An 18702-nucleotide genomic window follows, 5' to 3' on the forward strand; every position below is an offset into this window, starting at 1 on the left:
ATAAACGTTGAGAAATTCAACATTAGAAATGTCAAATAACTTTGAAAAAAACATCCAAAAAGTGACAAAACATGTCAAAAAAGCAAAGATAGTTTTGAATAATTGACGGAAGACAACACAAGGGTTAAAGTAAATGTGGCCCTGCTCTACCACTGACCCAACCTAGCCACAACAGTTGGGTGTTTAATAATAATACATTTTATTTAACAGCGCCTTTCTGAGCACTCAAGGTCACTTTACAGACAATAAAAGACAGATACAGGGAACAAAAAAGTGTAAGCAGTTATAACAAAACAAACAAAATGGTATGGAAATGGTCTAATCATTTCAGCTGGACTTAAAGGTCTGTATATAGTAGAAGTAGAAATTGGCATGAAAAGAAAAGACTCAAGTAAAGTGCAAGTACCTCAAATGTATACTTAAGTACAGTACTTGAAAAGGGACTTAGTTACCTTCCACTACGGATTAAATGAGTCAAGCCTGGTGTGCTCCTGCTCGGCTAGAATGACAACCTGCAGCCACACGGCCCTTCATGGAAAAGTTGGGACATGCAGGTATAGAATAACTAACCAGATGTTTATACATGCATCTACCACTAGAAACTGGAGTCAGTTTCCTTGTACTGTATGTGTTACCCCGGAGTTCCACCTGGCGCGTTCCAGCTCTGCCGTGGTTCTGTTCCGTTGTAACTATCAATATATTCTCACTCCCATCTCGTAAAATACAGATGCTTGGTCAGGTGCCTTTGTCGTTATTTATTATAAAACGCTTTACCTAAACGCGCTTGGTCGGAGTATTGGCATCCCTTTTGACGCTGTTAGGTTAAGGAAAAGCTTGTGGGTGGGCTTACAGTTTAGTGACTCGTGGGAACGGGATGGTTGGATTTAGGAAGGGTTTAGGGTTGTGTGTTAACCCCGGTTAACCCGTCGCATCAGACGCTGACTGTCCAAAGTCGGAGTGAGAACCGGTTGTAACTATGCGTCTAGTTTCGCTTTGCCAGACCTTCATCCACAGTGCTGTAGAGGAAGGTCTGGCTAGTCCACACAGCATTCCAGTATGGGAGAAAAACCTGCTCTCGTTCATTGACATTTCTCTAAACCAATCACAATCGTCTTGGGCGGGGCTAACCGCAGAGCGCAGCAACGGTGCCTCTGCAAAATAGCCTCGGGAAGGAACTTGTTTTGGTGGAACGTGTCCGTTCAAAGGTTGCTTTAACCTTTGACTGTTTTTTTAAGGTTGTTATATACAGAAAACTCAGATTGGACAGATAGTCTAGCTAGCTGTCTGGATTTACCCTGCAGAGATCTGAGGAGCAGTTAACCATAGTCCTCAGAAATCCACCGAAAGTTAGGATTCTAACACAAACAAAGCAAAAGGTAATGGACAACCGACCGAAAGAGTAACATCAAGCAGAATTTCCGGCGGCACTTGAACAATCTAGGAAGTGGAATGTTGTGGATATGGACTACTATGCGTCATACCACACTGGGATAATTCAGAAGTTGAGCGCAGATGTTGTTGTTTGGTCATTTTTCCTGGATATTTGTGCTTCTACCATAGTGCGTGCTGCAGCTACTACTGAAAAAAAAACAGTGAAATCTGTAGTCAACATGGTTAAAGGTTTTTTTCCCATTTAGTCCAGTTACAAACGAAATGAATCAAAGTTTTTTGGCTGTGCTTTAGTTGTTATAGTAGTGTAGTGGTGGCATGATCGGTTGTCTGCACAGGGGCTTATTTTGAACCTGGTGCAGAGATAATTCTGGGATGCTCTTTCAACGCGCTGCGTTGCGGCCGGTGGAATCCTAAGTATTGTGTCTTGAGTGGCCGCAACTGCTGCCAGAACGCAGCAAAGGCACGCCTGGTGGAATCTAGGGGTTAATACACATGGCCAGTAAAGCATGCACGCATAAAAATGGTAAACCTTTTAAAGTAATTTGTGGTAGGTCAACATTTAAGCTGTATCTGTGTATGGTGGGGCTGTTGAGAGGAAAGCTGTGGATTGAAATATATTGCGTGCTCAAATTGCACATGAGTGAACACATTGATGCTACACACACACACACACAAAACACACACCTACCTTTGAGCATTATTCAGAAAGAATGAATCTAAGCTGTAATGTATGTAGCCAGTGAAGCATCACTCTTTGGTAACTTGACTCTTCACACACACAAACACACAGATGGTGACATTGATCCAGCCGGGTTCCCCGGTGCAGAGCAACTCCCAGATCAATTCCACATGTGTCTGGCAGTCCAGGTCCTGTGGGTATCCCCCCCCCTCTCTGGTATGACGTTAACTCATGAACACCCCAACATGATCAGGATTTGTATTTTAACTCTGTTCTGTAAAAAGAAATGTTTTTGCTGCCTCTCCACTCTTCCATCGACCTGCCACTCTGTTTTTGTCTCACCATGTTACTTTCAAACCATTCATCACAGGGTCTGCAACATGGATTGCTGCCTGTTGCTTAAAGGGGAACTTCGCAGTTGTTTTTAGTTTAATTTACCTTAGCTGAACAGCTTCTGGGTCATTGGAATAGTTCTATGACTTTTTTCGGGTTCAGTGGTGGTCGTCTCGCTCCCCCCTAGTGCCTGTGAGCAGAAAACCCACCCTTGCAACTTTCTGCAAGCGAGTGGCCGGCCTCAGCGTCAGGAAGTATCGCTTGATAACAGGTTCTGCAATGTAATGAATTGCTTCACGGCACTGCAAACATACGTCCATTCAGACCCCGGCTAACCAGGTAGTGATGGAGTTTTTTACACTATCGTCATGGCTGAGTTGGTAAAAAAAAGAAGCAGAAAGCATGGAAAGCATTGTTGGAGGAACAGAGAAAGAGAAAAACGACGGACTGACCAAGCGAGGAGTCAGACACAAGTAAACAGAGGAGCTGACAAATATCTATTCCGAAGCTGTAGGGGGGGCTCTATAGACAAACCTGCAAGCAAAAAGAAAGAAAACAGCAGATAAATGGTCAAAACTGCATAGTGCCCCTTTAAGGTTTGTCACTCTAGTATTCAGGAGCAGACACAGAGGCAGTTGTTAGGAATAAATACAAGAGGTTCATTTAACAATTAACGAAGAATGTGCAAGGATGAAGTCCTGGGGGGGTGGTTGAGAGAAAAAGTGACGAGAGCCTGGCAGACTACAACAAACACTGGGCAAAGAAGGCGAGCTGAGTCTCCTTCCAGAGGCGTAAGCGAAAATACAAGATGAAAGAGACTCAGGGACTGAAGAGATGACAAACCCATTTCACAATAATTCTACATAAAACATGACTGATTATTATACTGTATCACTTAATAAAATTATAAGAAGGTGATGGTGTTTCTTCTTCCGTGGCACATGACACCTCCAAAATGAGTAAAATGAAACCAAAACTTCTCATACGTAGCACTTTGTGTACCTGGTAAAATAGCCCCATCTTCGTGAACTTTTAGATTTTGGCTCCATTGCTGTTCCCTGATTTCTAACAGGAATCAGAGAACCCTATGTCCTCACACATTAGCACATTTATTAAACAAAGAGGAAAAATACGTCAAGAAACATTCACAAAAAAACAACAACAAGCAAATAGCAGTCTGATCTTTTACAGTAAACAACCAAATGTATTCACACAAATAACCTTAACTAAGTCCCTTGTTATGTTACTGTAACGCGTTACAACCTTTTCCAGGTAAAATGTAGAGTAATAATGCGCTACTACTGAAAATTTGGTAACAAAACCCAGGGACAGATTTGACACAGACATTGCCTTCTCAACTGCGCGCTCCCAAGCTCTACACGCTAGACCAGACCTGGGCATCTTACGGCCCGCGGTTCACATCCGGCCCTTTGTGCGTCCCAGTCCGGCCCGCGTGAGGCCAATCATAAATTACAAAATAAATTTAAAAAATATCTATGTTGAGTGTGCAATACAACGGTGCTGCTTTTGTTTTGAAAAGCGTTATTTGTGTTACTTCCGTGTGGACGAATGCGCGTTCGTGATTGTGAGTGAAGGTGAACAGCGCAATCACAAATTACAAAATAAATTTAAAAAAACATCTATGTCGTGCGTGCAATACAACGGTGCTGCTTTTATTTTGAAAAGTGTTATTTATAGACGTATGTGCGTGCGTAACCTGTTAGTGAAGGTGCACAGCGACGAGTGATGACCGGTTACCCCCATAGACCGTTAATATCTATGGTTACCCCCCCGAGATGTCCTCTCACACTAAAAAAAGAAAAGTTGATGACGAATGCCGTGTTTTCATCAAGACATGGACTGCCAAGTATTTCTTTACAGAAATTAGAGGTAAAGCCGTGTGCTTCATCGGTGGTGCACAGGTTGCTGTGTTTAAAGATTATAATTTGAATCGCCGCTACACGACGAAGCACGAGGATAAATACCGGAATCTGTCCGATGACGCTCAAGGGAGGCTGATGGTTGATGGTAAAACTGCAAACCCAACTAGACTTTTTACCAAACTTCACACCCCTAGAGATGCAGTTTCAATCAGCAATTCAATGATTGTTTTTTTTCTTATTTTAATTTCATTTTAATTTCACATAGCCTAATAAATATTTAAGAATTAAGAGTTTAAATAAAACCATCAAAAGCAATCTGCTTTTGTAAAAAGTTAAGTTAGGTTAAATTAAATTATTACCATTTATCTTACGGTATATCAAAAATAATACTGAGCAAAATTGAATTAAAATATTGTCGATGTGGCCCTCCAGCAGTGCTCGGGTTGCTCATGTGGCCCTCGGTAAAAATTAATTGCCCACCCCTGCGCTAGACCCTACAAGACAGACGCTGCCAGCAGAGCAATCATGGCAAGAGAGAAACAGCCAACGCTAACTTTTGAACGCTTCGTGGCTTTCTGCTGGACGGAACTCTGAGCGAAAAGCTACGTGACATGTGCCACTACATCGCTGAGGACTGGCTGTTAAATTGCCCGTCCAACAAACAGAACATGCCAGGCACTTACAAAGCTGACAATTTCCCAGATGGATGCGGCGGAAATGGGACCATACAATGGTCAATCGCGCGGACACGCAAGGATTTCCAGAAAAGAGGCTGCACGTGACAATGCACGGACCATCGTACAAGTCGATAAAGACATTACATACGCTAACGCCGAACACTATCCGATGTGCATTCAACCTGCGCTGGACTCGTGCATAATGAATCCGCCATCACTCTGAGTAGAGAATCCAGACACTTCACTGATAAACCATAGATTGGCTTTATGGTCAAAAGATATTTTTGTTTTTGTATGATTAACTTCAGTCTCTGCTAGAGACGCCTGCTTTTAAAAATAAAAGTAACAAGTAAAAGTTACTTTCCATATGGGGTAACTAAGTAAAGTAACAAATTACTTTTTTAAGAAATAGCGAGCAAACACTACTTTTTAAAAGTATCTTCCCCAACACTGGTGGTGCTATGCCATATGGTGACGTATGAGGTGCTAAGCGCCGGATGGAACCATGGTGCCTCTGCAAAGGATCTTGTTTTGGTGGAACGTGAACATTCAAATGTGCTTTTCGTCGCGCAACAGAAAACTCCGATTGGACAGATAGTCTAACTAGCTGTCTGGATTTACCCTGCAGAGATCTGAGGAGCAGTTACCCATAGTCCTCAGAAATCCACCGGAGTTTAGAATTAAAACCCAAAGAAAGTGGAAGGCAACGGACATCGTGAAATTTCCAGCGGCAACGGAGAAATCCCAGAAGTGGAACGTTGTAGATGTAAACTAAATTATATTTAACCAAGCTGTTGTCATGAATCATTCAGACATTCAGCTATGGAAAGTAAAGCACTGTAATTCGTATGTATTCAAAGTATTTATCGCTGTATACACCACATGGACTGCTGCTATATAAGAATATATAAGAAGGCACTTGGCCGCATAGGGAGGAGGTGGGGTCGAATGACAGGGTCATAAAACATCCCAGGAAACACATGTTTTTTCCCCAAGGGTGTTTTAATCCAAACCAATGTTTACAATCATTCCCCACATGCAGAGGAGGAATACCAATCTACATATGGCTAAGGTTTTCGTTGTTTTAAAAATTCTTTTAAGAACATCCGTTTTGCACCACTTCACCTGAAGCTGAGGGGAGCAGAAGGAATGTATTAAAGAGAAATTTCACAACACATTTCCAAGTTATTCATTTTTTGGAACTGGACCATGATGGCTGTTTTAGCAATCGCTGCACAATGCCCCACACACACACACATACACTTTTTTACTCCCAGTGTTTGGCTCAGTGTCCAGCAGAGATTCAACAACCATGATATTTATTATTGCTCGGTGTGCTCTCAGGGCTTTTGTCCAGCCCTGATCTATTAAAGAATCTCATTTGTCTCTGGCAAGTATGGATCATACCCGGAGCCCCAAACCCCCGGGAACTCTGGAGAAAGGTAACAACAGTTTCCTCATTAGCAGTGAGTCCAGATGCTGAGGAGCATGTCTCGGATTCACTGCAGTCACAGCAGGGGCTGGATGTGACCTCTTTGGCCTGAAAAAGGTTTCAAATGGAAAGTTTTGGACGCATGTGTTATTTTTACTAGTTTTTCTTGTTAACGTCTGTATCAATCAGGCACATCCTTGTCTCACACTAATGCAGAAAAAAATAGCCCTTACATTTCTTAATTTTCTGCTGAATTAATGTTATTATTTATCCATTATCAGGTTGCTCCTATAAGTCCCTTAAAACTCTCCAGTTGATCCATAATGCTGCGTCACGTGTACTGACAAGAACTAAGAAAAGAGATATGTCTACCGTATAAACTTCTCTGCAGTGGGTCCCTGTAAAATCCAGAATATAATCTAAAATCCTTCTCCTCACCTACAAAGCTCTTAATGGTCAGGCTCTATCACATCTTAAAGGGCCCTATGACCCCATGAACAATGCCATATAACATAGCATTAGGCCTACTAGCTTATGACTACCTTACACCAAGCAACTTTTCAAGCAATTCTACTGTCGCAGACTCCTTTTCAATGTTGTAATGGAATCCTGAGAGTCTTGCCAGAGTTGGCCGTGCTCTGGTCATATTAATCGTTTGGTGTAAGGTGGTTTTAAAACTCAGTCCAAGTCATTTTTTTCCCTTTCTTGACGCCCTGACAAAATCAACCGTGTTTGATAATATCCTTTAACTCTTAGCAGTGAAGTTAAATCATGTGAACATTGCCAACAACCAATAGGCAGGCTCCCTCCAACACCAAACAGGAAGCAGCAGACTGCTAGAGGCGGTGTTGTTTATGGTTGCTATGGTGGATGCTAAAGATGGAAAGTTGCCAATTTCCAACCCTTCTGAAGCACGTCATCCAACGGGAGCTTTACCGGTGGGTAAACACTGGGTTTACTGGAGACATTCATCTGCATATACGGCAGAACAGAAAATCGGCAAACGTTCCATTTTATTGTCAAATTGGCCTTCTTGCAAAGAACTGGATCCAGAATCAGAAATACTTTGATTTTTTGATTCCATTGATTCTCATTTTCAAACTGTGGCTGAAAACTATTAATATTACACAAAATACATGTAAACCAAAATTAAATCTATTAGAGCATAAGAAATTAAAGAATACAAATCTATCTAAATCTATCACAGTAAACTATCTATTACTGTAGAGTATAAGAAATGGCCGCTATTGATACTTAGGGCCCTATCTTGCACCCAGCTCATTTGACTTTGCACACCGACGCATGTATCATTCCTATTTCACACCCAACACACGGAGCAGACTTTTCCCTCCACAGACTCACGTCAGTAAATTAGGGAATGAATTTGCGCTCCCGGGGGCTGTTCAGCAGTTTTGCAGTTTCAGAAAACAATTCCACCACAGACCAGGAAAAACCTAGTCTAAAGTCAGTGGTGCTTAATCCAGATGCTATTTTTAAGGCGCATGCTTGGCCGTAATGAGTGTTCACACCGTGCATCCACTTTGCTTCTCTCATCTATACAGACGCAGCAGTTCCCATTTTGGCAAACCATGCATAAATACAAGTAAAAAATATGACCTTGTTTTACACATTTCCATTAATTGTAGATGTGTTGATGACATAAATGAGGAACTATTAGAAGACTTAAAGCAATGTGATGTTAAACTGCATGTGTCGATGCCACTTAACCCAAATGCCCCATCAGCTGTAGCACGGGAGAAGATAGACAGAAGAGCTGCATCATCTATAGTGAGGTAATCTTGGTCTAATGTTAGACTACAGTACTCTTGCTAGTTTATAAATCACTTAACGGTTTAGGTCCAAAATACATTTCTGATCTGCTACTACACTATGAACCACCCAGACTTCTCAGGTCATCTGGGACAGGTCTACTTTCTGTCCCCAGAGTCAGAACTAAACAGGGTGAAGCAGCTTTCAGTTTCTATGCTCCTCATATCTGGAATAAACTCCCAGAAACCTGTAGATCCGCTGCTACTCTCAGTTCTTTTAAATCAAGGTTGAAGACCTTTCTTTTTGATGCTGCCTTTCTTTAAATGACTGCTCATTTCTTTAAATTTCTTATGCTGCACTGTAACTTTTATTCTTGTGTTTTATGTGTCTATTTTTTAACTGTCTATTCATGTGTTTTACCGGTTTTTAATGCTTATGATTTTTAACTGTTTTTACTTGTGTTTTATCTGTTTAACTGCAGCAGTCACTGCATTCAGCAAGGGCATCTGCTCATAGGGGCGGTGATCATTCCACCTCCAAGCACTGATCATCATTCGAGATGTACTGCAAACTCATTGACAAGGCGAGAGTGGTGGAACGCCACATTGTCCCAGATAATGACAAAGAGTGGCATGTCAGGCCTTAACAGCCCTCTCCCCTCAGTTGGGATCAGTCTGTCATGAAGTGCATCCAGGAATGTTATGAGGCGCTCGGTGTTGCATGGGCCAATAGTGGGTGGCACACATCATGGCTATGCTGGCGCCCCTGGGACTGTGGTAGTGGCCCTGTACCCAATGAGGTTCCTTCCACGTTGCCTCACTTTAGAGAGATTGAAGCTGGCTTCATCAACATAAATTAAGACATGATGTGCCCACCTCAGCGTCAAGCTCCATTATTCTCTGTGTAAAAAAAGACTAAATTACAATGAAAAGTGACTCCAGTTGACTCCAATGGCATGATATGACAAGGCATTACAGTATTCTGTAGTAATGTTTCCTTACGTCCACATTTTGGCAATTGGCCTCGTCAGAGTTCCTTCCAAATGGAACTGTATAGAGCTGCTTCATGGCCAAATGATTCCTTCTTAGGATGCAGTCAATGGTGGTTACACTCACATTGGTGATGTTCCTAAACATGACCTGATCTGCATTCACTGGTGCCCTGATTTCATGCAGCCTTATAACAACGGTTGCCTCCTGCTCAGCACAAAAATATTCTCCCTCTACCAACATAGAATGGTAGCATTTGGATTCTATAAAGAACACATGTGATGGGAATGAGGGAACAATTAGATAGAGTAATCACTGAAGATATTTCTGTATATAGGCTAATGTACAGCAACATTCCCTTTAGTCCTGTTGAAAAATTCTGATAATGGATGCAACAGGTTGGACTCTTTGTACAGCCTCTCTCTGTGAACGGCTATGATTGACAACGTGATCGATAACAGTTGCCCGAATTTTATCTAATTAAAGTCGTCTTCCGCAAACCCCTCTACTGTACCTCTTCCTCTCACTCTCACTCTCATCTGCCTTAGACCTCTTCCATCCATGCTGGCAAAGAACACAGTCCCTGCAACTTTTCAGGCCTGCAGACTGATTGCTTATTGAAGATTTGTGTGAAGTAGTGTCAAACAGGTGCTTCAGTAATTTCATACTGATTTAGGTAGTTTCTTATAGTCAGAAACAGATGGTTTCTTTTTGGTTGCCATGGCTAAAACAATGGAGTTTGGCCTGCTTGAATGACATCCATGTTAACTGTTCTGCAAAAGGGTTTGGAAAATGTATCAATCCAATGAGTAAGGGTTAACATATTTGCAAGAGGTGTCCTCTGCTCTGCTGAGACAGTGATGATGAAAACCGAGTGGATCCCAGGTCAGAGCAATCAAGAAAAACTTGAATCCTGCATCATATGTAATTGCATTAATTGCTTGTCTTTCTTTTCTAGTGTTCCAATCTTGTCAAACCTGACAGCCTGTCTGACTCGAAGGCGCCTGCTGCCATTACAACTACACACTGCTTGCATGCAACACAAAAAACTGACACACACACACTTATGCACACTGCCGGTAATGAGCCTTTGAACTGCAGCCAGAGCTTCATGTACGCTGAATCTTGTGTGAGTGTTTGCCAAGAAGTAACATGTGTGCGCCACTGCTATTTTACTGTGTGTCTCTTACAGAGGTGTTCATAAGGTACGGGACAGACTTGATTGAATTGCTTAATGTTGTACCTCTGTGTATGTGATGAAAAACTGCAAGAAGTAAGATGAGACTGACAGCAGCTCAGGTTGTGCATGAAAGTGATGAATTCCATGCATAGCCATACTGTTCTGTTGGTGACATCCATCATCTAAGATGCTTTTCTTCTAATGTGAAGGAACTATAGTGAAATCTACTTATTTTGCTGTTTTCCAGAGAGCCTGATGAGACATTAGGAGGACTTTTGTAAAAAGGAATGACTAAACTGGTTTCCACTCCTCTTGTGCTGAAAAACAGGTTATCCAAATGCTGTGTGAAACTATAAATGCTATCTTACTGCTAATTGAATTGTGTCATTCTGCGAAAATGAACAGATTCCTTTTTTTCAGTGTTCAGAAGTTTCATGAGATTGGTCAATGAATTCACTCCCTAAATTGCTTTTTTTTAATCAAAAACAGAAATATTACAGAAATGAAACGAAGCACAAAGAGCACAGTGCACAGTTTAGTGAGCCTGGTAGTGTGCTGCATTCCCAGGAAATATACAGAGCCAAACAGTAACTCTGCAAATCACTTCAAAATCCGACTGAACATCTAAGTGTAGCTGCAATAACACTGTGTAGTTTACACATATTCTATGGTGTGTTTCGTCATGCTACCCTTAATTCTCTACTGATGAAACACTACAGCTTCCAGTGCTCTGTGTCTGATCTATATTTAAGAAGATTGGGAGTGTGTAAGTAACCTTTTTCCCCAGAAATATATTGTTTTTCTATAATTTTTTTTTGTCTGATTAGCACAAAGAACCCCCCACACCTATATTAGTCTCGCAATGCCAGACTTTCCACAGCACTGTGGAGTAGGGTCTGGCTACACCACACATACATTCTAGAATGGGATAAAACAATGCCCAATCACAACCGTCTTGAGCGGCGTAAAGCTCCGGAAGGAGCCACGGTGGCTCTGCAAAATAGTCTTGAAAGGAACTTGTTTAGATGAAACACTTGCACACTGCAAAAGAAAACGCCACATACAATATCAAATTAACTGTTCACACAATACAGTACCGTGAGCTATTTAAGTTAGCTGGATTCATGGTTAAACGTAATTTACTCCGTGTGTACTTTGTCCAGAGCAATACCCACCAATTGGTCCCAAAATGTCTCAGTCAGAGAGTAAATGCTGTAAACATTCTTTGTAAATTTTCAAAAATCATTCACCGAAACAACCAAGCAGGCCTGCCTTGTTGCACGATCCAAATCTTCTTTAAACGCCATTTTGAGCGTGAAGTTTGTTGTTGCTTCCCTGAAGGGATTTTGGGAATGGCAACACACATCTGGTAGGCCTTATCCTGGAAAGTGTAGCCGGGCAGCTATTGTTGTCTTCATATTTTTATAGTATCTAGTGTGGTATTTAGTGTTTGGTTGTTGTTTTTTATGCTTCCCTGGCAAAGATACTGAGGACACAACCCACCACATTTGAAGTGCATTCCCTAATCAAGTGAGATGGGAGCTACATCAGTGTTCTGGGGCTGAGAACGGGGATTCAGAAGCGGAGGTGACCTGAGGTGGTGCGGGGCTAGCGGGCTTTCAGGAACTGTGGAGGCACCCTGTGGGGGTGCAGGACAGTGTGCAGTAAGACGTGCGAAGGGCAGCAGAGCTTGACCCAGGACAAAGGGGCAGGCTGTTTGACTGGGTAAAGACTGTAATACCTATAAAAATAACTTTTCTATAATTATCTGGTTTGAATCCTAAAGTCCTTCTTGTTGACCTGTGAGGCGGGTCAACATTGTTCTGACCTGGTTGTGCAAGGCCCGACGAGAACCCCCCAGATCTCTCCAGTCTCAGTCCCTGATTGTCCCACACAGTTGTTTGGGGATGGAATACACTGTATCATCTCCTCTTTTAAAGCTTGCTTTGAATCTGCAACCATGCTGAGCAGCTTGGTGCAGGTTGGATCTCTGCTGGGGATCAGCAGGTGCTACAGTGTAGACTTCCTCCGCCTAGCCTTCATTCCCCAGCTCTTAAGCCTCCTGTACCAACTCGAAAATTGTCAAGTTGTGTTTCAACGCACCTGCCCCTGGAGCTCCTTTTTCACCCAGCCAGCAGTCTGAGTATCATGTGGTCCCTCTATTGCACTAAATAAGATGTCAAAACATGTTATTGTCCATCTGCAAATCTGTGTGCCCTGAGAATGGTCCAGCTGCCCTTCGATGCACTTTAGGTGTGGTTGGGTGTCCTAGTGCCAATCCCACACCTCTCTCTTGATTAGGAGTTGCCCCTCAGGTTCGGTTGGAGTGTCTTTGCCAGGCAAGCATAGCAAACAACAACCAAAAGCAAACAACACTACATTAAAAAAAACACATGAAGAAAACACTAGCTGCCTGGCTACACTTAGTGACCAACATACTTCCATTGATCCCATCCACACCTTTTAGTTTTCCGTTTTTCATAAGACACATTAACAACCCCCTTCATAATTTTTGACATGGAAAATGTAATAAATCTATTTTTAACAAATGTAGGTTTGTACTCAACACTATGATCATGCTCAAGTGTGATCATAGCAGTAGTTTGGTTCACTGCATTGATCAGATCAGCACGTTCAACCGGTTGCACAAGACCACATTAAAACATGATTTAGTGATCAGACTATACAATGATAGACAAGGTTAAGAATGTGAGATGGGAGAAGTCAACACAGCTCCTGCCAATATGCAAATTGGAACCATAATGGTGATGTATTGCTCTGTGCAACTGTACAGCTGATGCCAAGGCAATCTTTTCTGTATTGGGACATCCTGGTGTTTTGGCCCATTAACAACAAGGTTATGAATGCAGGGCGGAAGAAATCAACACACCTCTTGGCAATATGCAAATCTGCTTGCTTTGTCAACTTGGGTAGACATTCTGCTGTAAGCAGCCAGGCCTTAAAGGAACACGCCACCGTTTATTGATAGTCATCAGACTCATCTACCAACCCTTATAGTGCTGGTTCATCTACCTTGCACAAGCTCTTTATTATGCTGTTATAGTTTTAGACTGCTGGGGGACTTCCGTCCTTTAAAACACTGAGCTCCTCTCTCCTCTCCCTTTCCATCTGTGTGCATCCATGTCTCAGAAATGCTTTTTACTAACCTAACTCTGGGGAGCTTATTCCCCGGAGCCCTTATGTTTTCTGTTGCCCCACCTAAGTCATGGTTGCAGCTGTTCCAGTGGTCCTGCTCCTACACCCTGCTATGCTCTGCAGTGCCCTGCTACGTCCTGCTACACCCTGTGACGCCCTGCGGTGCCAAACTACACCATGAACAACTAAAACTACTATTTCTAATCATAGTTCCATTATTGCCACTATTCATCACTCCCCCAACAGCACCGTCAGACACCACCTACCAAGAGCCTGGGTCTGTCCACGGTTTCTTCCTAAAAGGGAGTTTTTCCTCACCACTGTTGCACTAAATGCTTGCTGTTGGGGGAATTACTGAATTACTAACCAGCAAAAAAGGATTCCATTCACTATGCTAAGCTAAACTAGTGGCTAAGACAATGCATGCACTAAGACAAAAAACGTGTTTGCCCATCTATGTAAATATAGAGAAGACAAGGGCGACCTCTGGCTCACCCAGTACAGGGTTCTAATCCAACTTGTGGCCCTTTGCTGTGTGTCATCCCCCCATCTCTCACCCTTTTTCATGTCTATCCACTGTCACTACAATAAAGGAAAAAAAATAATCTTAAAAAACCTGAAGAGAAGACTGTTAATAACCCCTATTTCAACAGACGGTGGCATGTTCTTTTAAGGCCTGTTACAATGGCTCTCTGTCCACTCAACCAATTTTACACATAAAAGTTAGTGAAAAAACAGTTGGGTTGTCTTCAGTAACTCTGAAGGTGCTTTGTCAAGTCTAAGAAAAAGAAAAAAACTAAAAATGTCATAGTGGTCATCAGCTTGGTTTTGGGGACTCCAAACTTGTAACATACAGCCTACATTCATGGGTGCAGGAAGTAGTAAAATCAGCCATTTTAAGCATCAGTTACAAATTATAACATTTTTGCCGTTTTGCCTTTCACCACGTAGGAATATAACACAGTGGGTGTTATTAAAGTAGCACCGTCTCATGCACTGTCAGATGGCCCCGACAATAGCCCTTTGGCAAGTCCAACTTACTGACAAACTTAGCCAACATGGTTTGGGTTGAAATAGGTTTGCTGGACTACTTGTTTAGGTTCAGGCCACAAAACTACTTCATTAGTTTTAAAAAAAGATTATGGTTTGGTTTGGACCTACTTAACGTAGGTCACGTACGTAACGTGGGTTAGAAGAACGGGTTGGTTGGGCCTGCATTACTCCCTCTTTAACTTAACTCTGTGTGTGTGTGTTGCAGGAATGCACTGGCTGCAGTCTAGACAGCTGATCCACATCTGTCCTCCCTCAGGATCCAAAAACACAAAACTGTGGCAACACTAAACTTTTCTAACGAAAAAAAATAAGGGGTCAACTCAAACTCCTCAGAGCTAATCCATGAGCTCTATAAACTGACACATTTAAGCACCCCCCCACTCACTCAAAAACACATCCAAAAAGATAGGTTCAGGCCACTCTGCAATGGCCTGTTTCTCTCCGTTTTGGAGAATTGCAAGATATTCCCAGATAGTTTGTCTGAAAATCCCATGACCATTGACAGAAATGATTTTTTTTGGAATATGTGTAACAGAAAAAGGGTGATAGGATATCCTGTTTCGAAAAAACCAACTGCATTATTACTTTACCTCCTTGCAGGTTGGGGGTACCTTGTGGCCATGCATTTGCACTCAGACACTTCAAATTGTCATTGAAAGGGAACCCTGTTGAGTTCAATGATACCTCACACAATAGTGTACAAGAAACGGGTCATTAGTTATTAAAGGGTGCTTGGCTTAAGCGTATGGTTTGTGGCAAACCATCACCAATTAAAAAGGAACTCTTTACTGAGTTCAATGATACCTCTCACAAGAGTTTACCTTGAACAGTTTATAAGTTATTAAATGCGGCGTGGTCTGTGTACATGGGTATGGCTAGAGTATAGGGGGCAGCTCAATATCACATGTAGACCACACATTCTAAGTTTCATTAATTGGAATAACTTTTGCCAAGATACATCGGTTCGTGTTTTAACAGCCACCTACAGGAAGTTGGTCCTCTATAACTTGTGCATTGTGTTATCTAGTAAAATTCTTTTGATATACTGTATTTTAATCACGATGGTCCATTGAGTCTATATCCAAATTTTCATGCAAATCGGACTCACACCCTAGGAGTAGTTAGAAAAAGTAGGTTTCCCATATATTGATAATTTTGCTGATTATTGAAGAAAAAAAAACAGAGCCATCTAATGGCTGATTGCCGCCAAGTTTGACACAGATGCTAAACAGGCCATTAGGAACACGTTTGTTCAGTTTTAGGGATAATTGTTGCCAAGATAACACAAATTCCGGTCTAAACAGTACTCTACATAGTTGAGCTATATATAGTAGTTAACAATTAAAATTCTTTAGATAATGTTTCGTCATGAGAGTCAACAGATATTACCTGAAATGATTCAAGAAGATTGAAATGATGACCTAGGAGGAGTTCAAAAGAATGTAAAAAACATGAAAAATGCATAAATGAAATATGTCCGCCTTCTGGTTGGCCGGAGCCAATGAAGGTAAATGGGTATGCACTGAGTAGAGCAATATGTATATTAAATGTGGTCCAGCTATGGAGCCCACTTACAGGTATGGGCCACATTGCTACACAGTCTCGCAGAGCTCCCATGTGTTAAAGTGCTAAAACCGATTAGGGGGCGCTATAGAGCAACCATACCACTGTCAAGCCTAAATGAGAACTCGGATTGAAAAAGGTCCTATTATGGAAATGGCTTCACAACTTCGAAATTATTTGCGCATACTAAAGTCCTTAAACACCTAACACCTTTGTATAATGAAGAATGTCGCACAAAAACCAAGATGTCCAACTTCCTTTCAAGTGGAAATTTAAAAAAAAGAAGCTTTTCAGAATTCTGAAGCTTGTTAGGGGGCGCTATGGAGCCCCCTGGCAACTCTCAAGCCCAATTACTACAGAACTTTGTAGTTTTTCAAGGTCTGACATGTGTGCAAATGTTTGTGAGTTTTCCAGCATGCTAAGCCCCTCAAATATGCGACTCGCCGGCCCAAAGTTGCAAGGGTGGTTTTTCCGCTCACAGGCGCTAGGAAGAGCGAGAGACCACCATTCAACCCGAAAGAAAGTCTCAAAACCATTCCAATAACTCCAAAGCTGTTCAGTTAAGGTAAATTAAGCTAAAAAAAACTGCATAGTTCCCCTTTTAAATATTGCTAAATATCAATAAAGACTAATTTTAACTGTATTTGTTTAATAAGCAAAATAATCCCTATCAGCTTCCTTTCAGAATTCTGTATTGATAATAACAAATGTTACATTGTGTCTACTTCATCTTTTCAATAATCACATTCTTGGGGACATTAACATTTCTTGAATACAATATCATTAGCCAATCACATTGGTATCGGTTTTTGTAACAAAAGGTTGGTGGTTTGATCCCTAACCCTGCAAGTCCCATGTCGAAGTGTCCTTGGGCAAGACACTGAACCCCCCAATGCTGCACCATCGGTGTGTAAATGAATGTGAGTGTTTATCTGATGAGCAGGTGGCACCTTGTATTGCAACCTTGGCCACAGTGTGTGAATGGTAAATGGTTTCTGTACTATAGCAAAAAGCGCTGTATAAATACAGTCTGTTTACATTACATTTATAAAAATTTATCAAACAGTCTTATTTAACCATGTAAGAGGCTTTAAACAGCCTGATCTCAACAAAATTAAAAATCTGTGGCAGTTTCACGGAATCACAAAAAATTCTGTGATGGGCCCATGGAAGAATTCCAGAAAATAAACACGGCCCTTTAAGTTAAGGAAAAGGTTGTGGGTGGGCTTACGGTTCTGTGACACACAGGAAGATCTGGGTTTGACCCATCCACCACCCCAACCAACCTTCTTACGCAGATTTTTGTGCTTTCGCACTACTCGCTAACATAGTCAATCCTAATGCTATGTCACTTTCTCATTGACTTTACATTGGCATTGTTTTCCGTGATGGCCACACAGACTTTTCACACATTTCGTGCCACCATAACGTAACAGATGTTAACAGTTTGTGATTATTTCACGGAATTCTGTCAGACGTGACCGTGTCTCACCTCAAACATAAGGTCACCTTAACCGTGACAATTTTTTGATGGTGCGGCCAATCCACTTCATACATTACCTAATCCCAGTTTTAGCCTTGTAGGACCGAGCCTGCCAGGTCTACCCAGGTGCCAGATTTTATGTTTACATTTGCATTCTAATTAACGGCTAAATTGACAATGGAACACTGTTCAGAAAACAAGAGCATCCGTGAGAACTCCTCAACACCTGCTTTTAACCTTAAATAACAATTACAAGAGCACGTTCTGGTTGTTTACATGGTGTTGCCGCATCACTGAAGTGCACACAATAAGCTGGTGACATTTCAAAAGCATAACGATCTCAGTGACAGACACACCATGAGAGCATTACGGGCTAAGCCACAGGTACGCTTGCTATGCAGACAGCAGATGATTAGTAACGCCACAAGCTTTGTCCTGTCAGTTTGAGCAGATGGAGTCTACGAGGGAAATCTGTGACAGAAATATGCCGCTGCCCGTGGGAATCTACTACTGATGGAATGCAGCTATGCGGAGGATCCTAAACATGCAGCTCACCTGAACAGCACAGCCTGAACAGACAGTGTTACAGGCCTCTCTTATTGGAGGGAAACACAAGAAACATGTTTTGCTTCCTGCTGATTCTGGGGAACCAGCACGAGGTCCGGCCGTCAGGGGTTCTGTTTACACTGCACACTACAGTGGCAACATGGAGAATATTGACTTTAATGGACTTATTAGCACATGTTAGAGGAATAATATTGTCTCTGCAGACTTCAAAGACTAGAAAGGGAGTCTGGTTTCAGTGGTCTGACTGTAGTTGACGTTGTGGCATCATGGGAGGCGAGAGAGAAAGGACTGATGGAGTGTGTGACGGAAGGAATTATGGTACCTTAATCAATACAACAATTAAACAGATACAGTTGCACATTGCGTGTGTATGTGTGTGTGTCGGTTGGGGTCTTAACCTCCGAGCAGAGTGACTTTATTAAACAAACCTAATGGTTGGAATTTGTTTTCTGTGGTCCCTTTCTTCCCACTCCACCTGCTGTCTGGGAATGTTGCCCCACCAGCTGTGGGAACACACACACACACACACACACACACACACACAC

The sequence above is a fragment of the Etheostoma spectabile genome, chromosome 9 (genome assembly GCF_008692095.1).
Source record: "Etheostoma spectabile isolate EspeVRDwgs_2016 chromosome 9, UIUC_Espe_1.0, whole genome shotgun sequence".
NCBI classification, from domain to species: domain Eukaryota; kingdom Metazoa; phylum Chordata; class Actinopteri; order Perciformes; family Percidae; genus Etheostoma; species Etheostoma spectabile.